The sequence below is a fragment of the Macaca mulatta genome, chromosome 12 (genome assembly GCF_049350105.2).
Source record: "Macaca mulatta isolate MMU2019108-1 chromosome 12, T2T-MMU8v2.0, whole genome shotgun sequence".
Taxonomy (NCBI): Eukaryota; Metazoa; Chordata; class Mammalia; order Primates; family Cercopithecidae; genus Macaca; species Macaca mulatta.
The window spans coordinates 77,703,045-77,716,850 of record NC_133417.1 but is presented as its reverse complement, the minus strand read 5'-3'; the positions used below and the strand labels follow the sequence as shown (position 1 = coordinate 77,716,850).

At 43.1% G+C, this 13,806-nt stretch overlaps 1 protein-coding gene across 2 annotated transcripts in view; it reads right to left on the bottom strand.

Annotated features, from left to right (window-relative positions):
• Positions 1-13,806, bottom strand: part of RAPGEF4 (Rap guanine nucleotide exchange factor 4) — a 308,971-nt gene that overhangs the window by 233,686 nt on the left and 61,479 nt on the right. The window lies entirely within an intron of this gene.

Below are 13,806 nucleotides of genomic sequence, written 5' to 3'. Positions count from 1 at the left end.
TGCAGTTACAATATTTCAATATGAAACTGGCACTGTCTGTCTTGACAAGATGAGGAAGCTGAGGGTCACAGTGCTGGATCTACACAGCCCCAGTTCACACAGTTGATAAGCAGTGGCCGGATTCTAACCAAATCTGACGATAAGATTACAAGATTTTTGTATCATGCTGCCTCCTGCAGCCACAGCAGAGTAAAAACAGCATCCGATGAAGTACAGTGTGACTAGTTTATAAAATGTCATGAATTGATGATTAAAAAGTTTCTTAAGGTGTACCAAAAAAAGTAATTTCCTCTCTGCATGCAACACTGGTGATAACGTTTGGATTTAATCCTAACTAGTTTCAAATAATGCAAATAGCCACTAAAATCACCTGGACATTAATTTTGTAAGGCATTATAAACTAAGGGAGACACACAAGGGTAATCCTCTGAGTTAGAAAGCCCAGTTTTCCTTTCATGCATCTAATATACGACAATAGGCAAATGTTATTAAGATCAAGTTAGTGACTCTGTAACCACATTACTAAGACAAATGCCCGTAAGAATTCAGTTCCTTCAACCATAGCAAATTGCTTCTGAACAGATATTACCATATAAAATTACGTTTGGGAAAATAAAATCAATAATATCTCAGAAAAGAACAAAAGATCAGGGAAGAAGTTAAGAAAAGCCTGCTAATAAATTTTCCAGAAAGGCAACTGCAAACAAATTCACTCAGGAAAATATCCCCAGAACTGAAATATCAGTAGTCAATGAGTTAGGTTTTTCTGAGCAATTTTTAAATGCTAGTAAACACATAAGATAGCTTATGATAAATCACAGACTTTCACAATTCTCTGGAATAGCAGGTTCCCTGACGTTCCCACTAGCCTATTTCATTTTTCTATTACCTGAACCCTTCGGAAAGAATTATTTTGCCTACTTTGTACTTTCCAGCATGTCTTAAAAACTTGAAATGGACCCTAAGTAATACCACTAACATCATCCACATATTTTACATACATATGGTTATTTGTGAAGTATAATGCAAAAGAACTAGGAATCTCTCAGTTATTCCTGAACTAGTTGTACAGTTTATGGATTAATCAGTCTTCTTTCTCACCTCCCATCCCCAACACGAGTAGTTTGTCACCAAACAGTACACAAAGAAATACAGAGGCTGGGAGACACAGGTGAGCCTGTCTTTCGCCAATAATCAACTCTTGTAATAAAGACGTAAGATTGGATTTGTTCTTGGATTTTCCCAGGAGATTTCGATCTGACTCATGCTTTATCACATACAACAAAATTTCATCACGGCAGTTCTGCCAACTGTACTCCTCATTGTATTTCTGTGTCAGGACCGCCTCTGTAAGCGGAAAACCACGCCAGGGAGTACCCAGCTGTAGTCATCAGCTCAAGCACTCTGGGCTCGTTTCAGGAATCAATTCTTCCACCAGAATTAAGTGTGGAATCAGCCCTTTCTAGATCTTCTCTTTCACAGTGGGTCCACTCAAATTTAAGGACAAGGAGTCACAAATTATAAGATATGATCTTAAAAGTATGCCTGGAAAACCTCACCTGAAAGGAGTATACTTCACAAGTTCAAACTTTACTTTCAGCAGATTTGGAGTATTTTTTAGGACAAATTTACTTAGAAATCTGAATGAATTTGGGAGGTATGGTTGGGCACTGGGATAATTGGGCACAGAGAAATAGAAGGTGCCAAGAAGAACATTTTCACCCTAAAGACTATTCACTATCTTTACAGTCTATGGGTGCTAGCCCTTATTTACATTTAAATCACGGGCAGGGCCTTGCAATGTGCTGAGACAGTAATTTTCAAATAAAGAAATTGACATCCAAATGTTCTCTCACTTAGCAGTACCAATATATGTTGCTCAGCATGTATGCTGAAAGGCAGGGTAAGAGTGGACAGAATGAATGTGAGTGGGTATAGAAGCAGCACTCTTAGATGTCAACACTAACATCTGACCAGATCTCCATGGGTCAGGATTCCAAGTCTGAAACCCTATAGATGGGCTTAATGCCTGCCTTTGCCTGCTGCTGAAAGTGTCTGTTTCTGGATGTAACATAACCATTTCTTTTATGCTTACACATACTGCTCATGTCTCAACACTTATTTAATAGGGACTATTCAAAAGAACACTTTTATTAATTTTCTGCTCATTTGCAGATTAATATTCAGTGATGCCATCTGAAAGAAGATGTTTACAGTAACACAGAGACTGAAGAAAGCAATCAGCACCTATGCAGGGAACATGAAATGATAACAGTGAAAGAATGTCCTATTTTGTGGTAAGATGGCAATTTGTTTTGAGAACTTTCAAAAGGGAAGTGAAGATTTAAAAACCTGACTTCAGTATGCGATGGTGGTTTAGCAGATGCTGCTGGAGCCCTGCCAGATTCCCCACTCACCCCTGAGGTCATCTGTAGCTTTCTGGATGGCTCTGTGCAGTGTGCCACTTCGAGCATCTGCACCCTCGCTCTGCCTGAGGGCAGAGTGCTGGGCAGTTAATGCCTTTAAGGGGCAATCATTGCCATGAGAGTGGTAGGACATGAGAGTGGGAAGATAAACACCCCAGCTTCCTTGCCCTTCACAGTTTCTCAGCGGGCCTCCTGAAGGAGTGAGCCCAGTTGCCTAGAGTGGAAACGCTCTTATTAGAACACTTTGATTGGCTTTCCTTTCTTCTTTGTCTCACTTTCCCACTCTGTTATCATACTTCCCAAGATCATCTCCAAAAAACCACTAGTAGCCAAATCCTTTTCTCCAGGTCTGCTTCTGGGGAAACCCAAAACACAGGGGTGGGTGAGCCAAGATGGCTGTGGGTCCTAAATTGCACTGAGACCTCTGGGGAGGTACCGGACCAAACCAGCATTCCCAAAGAGACTTCTGTAATAAGGACAGAGGCCAAAGTGTCACTTACCACTTGCATCAGACACACCGTAAGTGCAGTATGTTTTGGGTGACATATGGGAAGACTTCATTCTGTTAGGAAAACATACTGGGTTACCTGAGATCAATTCTACTAGATAACAAGGGCTGATGGGAACACACACACAAAATTGCCTCTGGCATATCACCGACATGCCATCTGGCTTTTTCCTCCAATCTGATCCAGCTATCTCATCTCTCAGTCCACTGGATCACTCCTTTTCCTCCTTCTAAAACACAGACATCCTTACTTAATCATCCACCCACTCTTAGTCCCACTGTGCAGCACCGAGCATGCTGATCTGTATGTGTGTGAGCGAGGACTGGGCCACACACTGGCCAAGTGTCTCAATGACGATGTCTCATTTGTTCCTCACAACAGGTGAATGAGATAATGTATTTAAACTGCTTTGCATAGTGCCTGACTCAAAACACATGCTTAATAAATTGTGGACACTCATACTAACACAATCCAACAATATCAATAGTACTATTGCTATTTTATAAGTTAAGCAAATCAGGCTCAAGGATATTCAGTGACTTGCCCAAGATGATGGCTAGTAAGTAGAAGAGCTGAGACTAGAACCTAGTCCGTCTAATGATCTACCCACATTCTTCTTAGATTGTCCTAGGAAGTATAAGTACCTCTTGGCCAAGGTTCAGTTAAGGTACCAATTTAATTCATATTGATTCTTACTTCAGTCAGCCAATCTGCATATTTATTGAATACCAAATAAGTCCAAATCATTAGGAAAATATAAAACATTTGGCATTGCTCCTCCTCTAATCCTCCAATTCCAATATTGAGGTCCACTTGATCCTCCTTAGAGGATCAAATCCATCCCAGGCAATCCTCTTATTCATTAGGGGAAATTTAAACAATCACAAATGGGTAATTAAGAACTGAATTGAATCACTCATGCCTGTTATCCCAGCACCTGCTGGAGGGGAGGTGAGAGACTTGCTTGAAGCCAGGAATTTAAGACCAGCCTGGGCAACATAGCAAGACCCCCATCTCTAAAAAAAATAAAAAATTAGCCAGGCCTGGTGGTGTTTGCCTATGGTCCCAGCTACTCATGAGGGTGAGGCAGGAGGATCCCTTAATTCCAGGAGCTCAAAGTTACAATGGGCTATGATCCCACCATTGCATTCCAGCCTGGGAGTCACAGCAAGACTCTGTCTCTAAAAAAATAAAATAAAATCAGCATTTCTGCTTTTCCCACTCTGATCCTGTGCCCCAGTTCTAATAACCGAGTTCTGACCCTGGTTGGAGAAACTGAGTTTCTGTCTTTCAGAGTCTCTGCCTCGCTAACCTGCCAGGTACCCTAATTCTTATCAAAGTCACAGTATCTTGTCCTGACAGCCCTTCCTGGGTCCCAGTTCCTCTCTGGCAGTCCTTCTGTGGCCAGACCTCTTAGGCAGCCTGCCCGCTGCCCATCTCCACCGCTGGGCCTGCTTTTGACTGCCGCCCATCAGCAGGCCAAGCCTTATCATGCTACCCCTGGTTAGACCAGCCTCGGCCCTCCCCACACTAACCTGGGGGCTGTGTTACACCACCTTCCTGCTTCCTCTGCCCCTCCTGCCCAGCACTGCCTGAACATGCCTTGGAGACATTTCCCACCTCCATCATGGATGCCCCCCAGATTCCAGGTTCTCCTCCTTTACCCAGCCGGGCACCAGCTGAAGTAAGTCATGAGCACTGTCTTGGCACAGTGTTTTCAGTGGGATATGCAGGGCCCAGTTAACTTCACTCATAAAAGCTTGCATTAGGTAAGTTAATAAAGATGGCGATGAAGCCGCCCATGCTGGAAGGCAGGGCATCAGGCAAAGGACTCCCACGTGGAGGCTAACCACGGTCAGAACACACAATGCTCAGCAGGGAAAATCCCCCAGAAGCAGCACAGTAGAACAGCCAGGGGCCTTGGTAGACTTAATTCAAAACTTATCTCTGCCAATGACCGACCTGTGGACTTTGGCAAATGTTCCCCAGAGCCTCAGTATCCTCATTTGTAAAATGGGCACAAGTTTTCTTGTAAGATCATTAGCAGTATTAAATAGAAATAAAGTAGTATACAGAATCCATATAGTGCTGTTTAGTTTCTGGCACATAATAGGTGCTCCATAAACAATGGAAATTATTATTTCTAACTTAGTCACATACATGTATGGGTTATCCATATTTCTAAAAAGCAAAGCGGTTTTTTTCTATCATTTAAATAATAGAGAATCTCTATATTCATTTCGTTAATCTTCAACTAATGATGGCTTTCAACACTTAAATTCCAAGTTTCTCTGTCCCCTAGTCTGGATGTCAAGTGGATTGAATGATCTGCAAAACACTTCAGCTCTCTGGGGGAGCTTGTATTCAAAGGAGCCCTTCTGACAAACCCTGCTGTAAATCAAAGAATCCTTTTGTACTGCAACTAATCACCCCTTAATTTATCCGCTTTGTGTGTCTGAGTTATGGTACACTGGGTTTTTTAAAGCAGGCATTCTCATATGAGGCATTTTATTTGTTTCATTATAAATATAGTAAACAGTATGGAAATGGGAATGGTGTTAAGAAAGCCAATGGTTATGTGTCACTGATAACTAAGATTGGTAGCCAAGCTAAGGTACTTGTGCCTTGCAAATAAATAATGTCTATAAGCATCAGCTGAAATCCAACTTACACAAGTTATAGGTATTCTGATGGAATTTAAAATAGCTAACAATCAATTAAACAGACATAAGAATTCTCTGTGGTAAGTACATCAAGATTTTCTAAAAATTGTACTGTAACTTCAAGGGCTATCAGATCATCTTATTATGCACATTTAACTCACTTCCATATTCATGGATCAAGAAGAGTTCATTGTCTCATGGCAAATTTATTGTTTTGGACATATACTGAGTTAACACCAAGGGAAAAATAATTGGTCCTTTAAATGTGTGGAGACAGAAACATATTTTTTTCTTTCTTAGAGACGAGGTCTTGTGTTGCCCAGGCTGGACTGCAGTGGCTATTCACAGGTGTGAACATAAATTCTTACAAGGCAAATGTTTTTATAAGTTTTATTTTAGGCCTATAGGCAACGCTTGCCATTAAGTTTCACAGCACCTGGGATTATTTCACGAACTTGAATTTAGTCCTGGAATTTACTGAGTGCTCCAAGTCATCTAAAGTAATAAAATTAAATGGAACCCAATCTCTTAATTTTTCAAGATGTTAGATTGTATGTGCTGTCAGAAGCATTTCCTGCCAAAGCAAGAGGGCAAAATACTTCTCAGGCAAATGTGTTTTCTAACAAACAGCAAAGACAAGAGTTGTTGCATTTAGAACACTTCCCTGGAATCAGTACGTTCAACAGAGCTTAACAAGACCGGGCAAGCCCGCCGCAGGAAGATTTGATGAGAATGGACTAGCATTAGCATTCTGGTAACTGAATCAGGGAGGCCAGCCTCATTTCAGTGGAGAGCCAGTCTGTCCAGCATTGTGACGCAGTTTTGCATCCAACCACCCAAACAAAGAATTACATGGCAACAAAACTAAATACAGGATGCAGGATGCTCAATAAACTCCCAATCAGCTCCTAACAAATAGCCTGACCTGAGCATAGACAAGTAGGAAGAGATTACAAACAACTGCTGTGGACTTGGCACTTTTCACGTTTTATGGGCTCAATAAATGTGCTCAGAAAAAAATGTTTCCAATGATGGCAGTGTTCTCTGTTTGAAAATAATGGAGTGAAATGAGCGAATAGAAGAATCAGAGAGGCAAAGAGAGAAAGACAGACAAAGGTAGAGAGATCCACATTACAGTGAAACACACGTGTTCTTCAAAATTTGTAAACAAAAATGCAATGCTTAAAAACATATTTGTTACTGTAGAAGGAAAAAAGAGAAGGCAAATAAAAGCATATTATTTTACTTTATGGAGAAAACTAGTATGAGATTTTTTTCTGAAATTGAGCTAAAATGTGCCAGATAATTTCACAGTGACAGATGAAGGGATGAAATTAAGTGATGACCAAGGCCAAGTGCAGCCCGGATTCTCTGATCCATGAAATGGCTGAACAATATTGTTAAACTTCTACTGTTTCAAATCCCAAGTACATTTCCTGCATTTTCTATTCTGGCACTGCCCTCTTGTGATAAAACAACAGCATTGCAGTCATTGTAACCAACTTTTCCTGAAATGGTAATTTCAAAAAGCACAGACCCTCTGGCTCTATCCCAGGCTTTGTACTAAGTGCTTTGCATACATCGGCTCATTTCAGATAACAGCTATTATCCCCAATTTACAGGTAATCTAACTGTGAATACCCACAGCCAATTAAGTGGCAATAGAATTTCAAAGGAGTTCTGAATTTAACCACCGTGGGTTGCATTAGGCAAATACTAAAGCTTTAAATAAGCATCTGTGATAGAAATGTAAAAGTTTTAAAGAATTAATAAACCATCCATTTTCTATCTTGCAATATAAACTTTATTCTGTCAGCAGTCATCAGAAATTCTTCTTTCCTATGACTGGAAAAGGCTTTTTACTTTTTGGGATGTAAAGATTAATTTAAAATCTTATATATATCTAGGATTTTGATACTTACTATGCCAAAAAAGCTCCTCACTTATAAAATCTGCAGGAAAAAACAGGACCTTCTCTCTCCCTTTCTTTCTGTCTCTGAAGTAAACACACACACACACACACACATACACACACACACACACACACACATACACACACACACACAGAGCTGGATAATATCTGATACAGTGAGATTTATAACTATTTATTGTTTTTAAGCTTGTTATTTATTGCTTATAACTTGTCCCAATGTTCATCTCTAATTCTAAATCGATTAAAATATTACTGAGAAAAAATACACCCATAGTATTATTCATTCTAGTGGGAATGTAAAATATCTGACTTTTAGCCCTATGTAACTTTCAGGTTACATAGGCGCCAAGACAGGAGAGGATCTTGTGCAGGTGAGTGCAGCAGTGGGGATCTGGAGGTAGATGGGTCCTGGTTAGGCTCAGGTAAGAGACTGTAGGTGCGGACAGATATTATTGGTGAAATGGAAGGATTAATCCCTGATGGAAGCCAAGTGGATGCTCCCAGTGGAAATCTATGTGAACGTGTCAGCCAGGTTGGGACACCTTAGAAGGATGAAGTGGTCTGTGGGCAGTCCCCTTCTGGGTGCTCTTTTTCTTGGGTTAAGATGAAGAATGGCCAAGGTAGGAAGGGTGTCTGAGCAAATGGGAGAGATGCCTCTGACAATTACACATAGTGGTAAGAGTGTTGCAGTAGGTTTCATTTTATATAGAGTAGTGGAATAAATATAATTTATAGAAAGATAATTACAAGGATTTGTCAGCCTCTAAAAGTTTCTGAAAGTAATAGGGACAGAATAATCTATGCATTTCCTAGAATTCTTAGGACAAACATGTTTTCAAGGCAGTAACAAAAGAAATGAAAGCAACGCAGCCCCAGCTCCCCAGAAGGCAGAGCCCACCGTTCCTCCCATCCAGGCACTATTGTCTCCCCTCCAGTCGCTTGAAACCTTAAATTAGGGAAACTTGACTGAGAGGAAAACAGAAAGGAGAAGCAGCATGTGGCTGTGGCCTGCCTGGAAAGGGCTGACTATGAGAGGGGAAAGGAGTGGGTTTCCCTGCTCAGCAGGAATCCATGCCACTATCTGATGCTTCCTGAGCCCAGAGAAGACCCGCAGGGAAAGGCCCAGTCAGCCTGCAGCTCACGCCTCCTGCAATGGCCAACTTCTGGCCATTCTGGTGGGTGGGCTGACCAGGGGTGACCCTGGAAGGTGAGTCATTTCAGTCCTACAGCCGGATAGCTTTTTTCTCCATCCTCCCTTCATAAGAGAGGGCCTGAAGTATACATCAGCACTCATCGAAAAGTCTGTAGTTAATACTTCTCTCAAATATAGAATCATGACTTTTTAAAAAATAATTTTAGGCTTCAGCGATCTGGGGGCAGAAGAGGATCTCCGTTACCCCTCTCCACCCCGCCACGGACACTGGAGGAGCTTGCGAGCAGGTGCCCTTTGGGAGCAGATGCCTTGCAGGCTTTGCAGATTCTCCAGGAAATGACTGCACGCACTGCCTAAAGCACAGGAGAGCAGGGGCGGAATGCTGGATGGGCTCAGGAGGCCACAGGTACTCCCCGTTCCCAGGCTCACCACTGCATCATCCTGAGCAGACACTTGGGCATCAGGCACTGAGCAAGAAACAGCACAGCTATTTCCTAAACAGGGTGGGCTCACACCAAAGAAAGTTCCTGAAATGCTCTGTAAATGAACAGTTTCTACTACATGCTCTGGGGATATCGCTGATGAAAAATAAGTAGGACCCTCAACCCGGCATTCAAAAACTCAGGAAGAATCTGCTAAACCAATCACATAGAAGAAGCTGTGTGTTTTTTAACCTAGTCAGCAAAAAATATAAGGGAATGACAAGAAGGGAGAATAAGTAATATTAACTTGAAACAGGAAGGCAATATGAATTTGAGTCAAATAGAATAGTTACACCCTATGTATTCTTGAAATTTATATACAGATATATCTTTCTACCACCATATAAAAGAAAGAGGTTGATTTTTTTTTTCAGAAAAAATTCCATCAAATCATTCATACTGATACAGTTTGGCTGTGTCCCCACCCAAATCTCACCTTGAATTGTAACTCCCACAATTCCCACATGTCATGGGAGGAACCAGTGGAAAGAAATTGAATTATAGGGGTGGGTCTTTTCTGCATTGTTCTCATGATAGTGAATGAGTCTCATGAGATGTGATGGTTTTAAAAATAGGAGTTTTCCTGCATAAACTCTTTGTCTGCTGCCATCCACATAAGATGTGACTTGCTCCTCCTTGCCTTCCACCATGATTGTGAGGTCTCCCTAGCCACATGGAACTGTAAGTCCAGTAAACCTCTTTCTTTTGTAAATTGCCCAGTCTCAGGTATGTCTTTATCAGCAGCATGAGAATGAACTAATAGAGTACATTGGTACCACTGGAGTGGGGTGCTGCTAAAAAGATACCTGAAAATGTGGAAGCGACTTTGGAACTAGGTAACAGGCAGAGGATGGAACAGTTTGGAGGGCTCAGAAAAAGACACAAAAATGTGGGAAAGTTTGGAACTCCCTAGAGACTTGTTGAATGGCTTTGACCAAAATGCTGATTAATGATATGGACAAATCCAGGCTGAGGTGGTCTCAGATGGAGATGAGGAACTTGTTGGGAACTGGAGCAAAGGTGGCTCTTACTATGTTTTAGCAAAGACACTGGTGGCATCTGCCAGATTTAGGGTATCTGGCAGAAGAAATTTCTACACAGCAAAGCATTCAAGAGTTGACTTGGGTGCTGTTAAAGGCATTCAGTTTTATAAGGGAAGCAGAGCATAAAAGTTTGGAAAATTTGCAGCCTGACAATGTGATAGAAAATAAAATCCCATTTTCTGAGAAGAAATTCAAGCCAGCTACAGAAATTTGCATAAGCAACAAGGAGCCAAATGTTACTCCCCAAGACAATGGGGAAAATGTCTCCAGGGCATGTCAGAAGTCTTCATGGCAGCCCCTCCCATCACAGGCTCAGAGGCCTAGGAGGAAAAAATGGTTTAATGGGCCAAGCTCAGGGTACTGGTGCTATGTGCAGCCTAGGAACTTGGTGCCCTGCAGCCTAGCCACTCCAGCTATGACTAAAAGGGGCCAAGGTACAGTTCAGGCCATGGCTTCAGAGGGTGCAAGCCCCAAGCCTTGGCAGCTTCCATGTGGTGTTGAACCTGCAGGTGTACAGAAGTCAAGAATTGAGGTTTGGGAACCTCTACCTAGATTTCAGAGAATGTATGGAAATACCTGGAAGTCCAGGCAGAAGTTTGCTGCAGGGGCGAGGCTTTCATGGAGAACCTCTGCTAGGGCAGTGCAGAAGGGAAATGTGGGGTTGGAGCCCCACACAGAGTCCCTACTGGGGCACCACCTAGTGGAGCTGTGAAAAAAGGTCCATCATCCTCCAGATCCCAGAATGGTAGATCCACTGACAGCTTGCACTTTGCACCTGGAAAAGCCGCATACACTCAATGCCAGCCCATGAAAGCAACCAGAAGGGAGGCTATACTCTGCAAAGTCACAGGGACCGAGCTGCCCAAGACGATGGGAACCCGCCTCCCACCTCTTGCATCAGCGTGACGTGAATGTGAGACATGGAGTCCAAGGAGATCATTTTGGAGCTTTAAGATTTGACTGCCCTGCTGGATTTCGGACTGGGACCTGTAGCCTTTTTTTGGCCAATTTCTCCCATTTGGAATGGCTGTATTTAACCAATGCCTGTACCCCCATTGTATTTAGGAAGTAACTAAGTTGCTTTTAATTTTACACACGCGTAGGCGGAAAGGACTTGCCTTGTCTCAGATAAGACATTGGACTGTGGACTTTTGAGTTAATGCTGAAATGAATTAAGACTTTGGGGGACTGTTGAGAAGGCATGATTGGTTTTGAAATGTGAGGACATGAGATTTGGCAGTGGTCAGGGATGGAATGATATGGTTTGGCTGTGTCCTCACCTAAATCTCATCTTGAATTATAACTCCCACAATTCCCATGTGTTGCAGGAGGAACCCAGTGGAAGGTAATTGAATTATGGGTGTGGGTCTTTCCTGCGCTGTTCTCTGACAGTGAATAAATCTCACAAAGATCTGATGGTTTTAAAAATGGGAGTTTCCCTGCACAAGTTCTCTTTGCCTGCTGCCATCCATGTAAGATGTGACTTGCTCGTCCTTGCCTTCTGCCATGATTGGGAGGTCTCTCCAGCCATGTGAAACTATAAGTCTAATAAACTTATTTCTTTTGTAAATTGCCCCAGTCTCAGGTATGCCTTTCTCAGCAGCATGAAAAGGGACTAATATACATACCTAATAAACATATAGCATAAAATACTATTGCAGAATCTGGGAAAGGTGGTCTCCCTCATGTATTCCCATTTCCATTAGTAGCATCACTGTCCACCTCTTCACCCAAGTCAGGAGACTCCCTTTCTCTCTACACCTCCACATCCCATCACCGTCAGTTCTAACCATTTTGCCTCCATCTTGTGCACTGTGTACCTCACTTTCCCTCCCTATCAACTACACTTATCTATCCTACCCTCTAATCCGGAAGCCCTTTGGAGGGAGGGCCTCACCCCTTTCAATGTGCATCACCAGATCAAAGAGAGGGTGGGAGGAGGAATGCCCCCAATAGCACCTGGGCAGTGGGCTTAGAGGGAAGGGCTGTGGAGCTGAGAGCTGCATCAGACACCCAGGTGCAAGTTGGAGAAGCTGCAAGGCAAAAGCTCCTCCCTGCATTCCTTATTCCTTAACAGCTGGCTCGGCCCCCACCTCTCTTCCTTCCCCTTCTGGTCCTTCTGGGTGGCACCTATACAACCATGATGGGCAAGCATTGAGCCCCAGAATCACAAAGAACTGGCCCAGACATCCAGCAGCTTTGTGACCTTGGGCAAGCTGTTGAATATCTGGCCTCTAAAATGAGACAAACCACAGCACTAAGGGGAGGGGAGTGTGGTGAGTGCCTGTGGGATAACGCTTGTGACACACTGGGCACAGAGCTTCCTGTCATAGGCGCCCCATTGCCAGCAGCCACTCCCACTCTTCTTCCATCATCCTGGCTCACACCCCACTAAGGGGCTAAAACCTAGTGCTAAGTTTGGGAATTTGTCACTACATCCCTCTGGCTCTCAGGTGAGAAGGCAGACGTGCAGGGCAGCAAGGGGCAGGCTGGCAAGAAACTCTGCTCTGTCCTCCCTGAAAGACTTGACTCTGTGCCATCACCTCTTTTCTCTTTCCTCAGTTTTCTCTTAGACTCTCATAACTTTTCTTCCTTCACTTTTACCATCCTCCTCACACCTCTGTTCACATGTGTGCGCCCAGCAGAAGAACATGCAATTTGGAGGACGTCAGACCTGAATTCAAATCTCAGTTTGCCCACGTACACATGTGTGGCCCTGGGAAACCTGCACCTAAGTCACTGAGCCTTGTTTTCAAGCCTTTGGTAAAACAGGACACAAATGCCTAAAGATTAGTTCAGTTAATGTCCATGGAACCCCTCACACGAGCCACACAAGGAGGGCACTCAGCAATGATTGTTTCTGGTCTCTAGGGGTAGGAATGGTCTCTCCTTGCTCCTCACCCATGGCCTTCACCCAACCCCATTTCCCCCCTCATTGGGGTCTATTATGGTTAATTGTATGTGTCAACTTAGCTAGACAATAATGGCCAGTAGTTTGGTTAAATACTAACCTAGATGTTGCTGTAAAGATACTTTTTAGATGTGATTAACGTTTACAATCAGTAGACCTTAAAGTAGATCACCCTCCATGATGTGCGTGTGCCTCATCTACTCACTGAAAGCCTAAGAGCAAACAGGTTTTCCTTGAGGTTTCCCAAAGAAGAAGGAATTCTGCTTCTGCCAATAACTCTTACCTGAATCTCCAGCCTGCCAGCTCTAGACTTCAGACCTGCCAGCCCCCGAAATCATGTGAGTCAGTTCCTAAAAAAAAACCTGTCTCTCTCTCTCCATCTCTATCTCTTAGTGCTTCTGTTCCTCCAAAGAACCCTGACTTGTATGGGGCACTACTCGGCCATGTTAAACAATCCCCCTGATTTACCACATTGCTAGTGGGCAGACACCCAGAGCCATCAAAAGGCCAGCATGGGTAGATATGGCAGTTTTGTTTCTCCCTTGCAAGCATCTTGGCATGGAAGGGGACTCTGCCATCTTGGTCATTCTCCTTAGCTTCTTTCTCCCATGTGGCTGGACCATGTCCAGCCCTCAGAACTGGCTGGAAGGCTGGGCCCTGTTTATCTCAGGCTGTACTCTAGAGGG